Source organism: Penaeus monodon, chromosome 28 (assembly GCF_015228065.2).
Source record: "Penaeus monodon isolate SGIC_2016 chromosome 28, NSTDA_Pmon_1, whole genome shotgun sequence".
In the NCBI taxonomy this organism is placed as follows: domain Eukaryota; kingdom Metazoa; phylum Arthropoda; class Malacostraca; order Decapoda; family Penaeidae; genus Penaeus; species Penaeus monodon.
This window is the reverse complement of record NC_051413.1, coordinates 25,837,103-25,837,343: the sequence shown is the minus strand read 5'-3', so window position 1 is coordinate 25,837,343 and position 241 is coordinate 25,837,103.

Sequence of the window (241 nt, the reverse complement as noted above, 5' to 3'; positions counted from 1 at the left end):
CCTTTTTCATATTATTAGTTCCTTTCTCAGTATGTTCATCTTTTCAGCTGCATAATTAGCTGCGAAAATCTTCTATTACTTCATATTTCTGTTCTGCATATTGTCACCATTAATTTTTTCTTCTTGTTTTCTTTCTTTCTCTGTTTTTCTTTTTCATTGTGTGAATTTGTTTTTTTTCACTTATTGCCCTAATACTGGTGTCTGGGAACATCACTTCATTTATCTTTTTGCTTGTTAAATT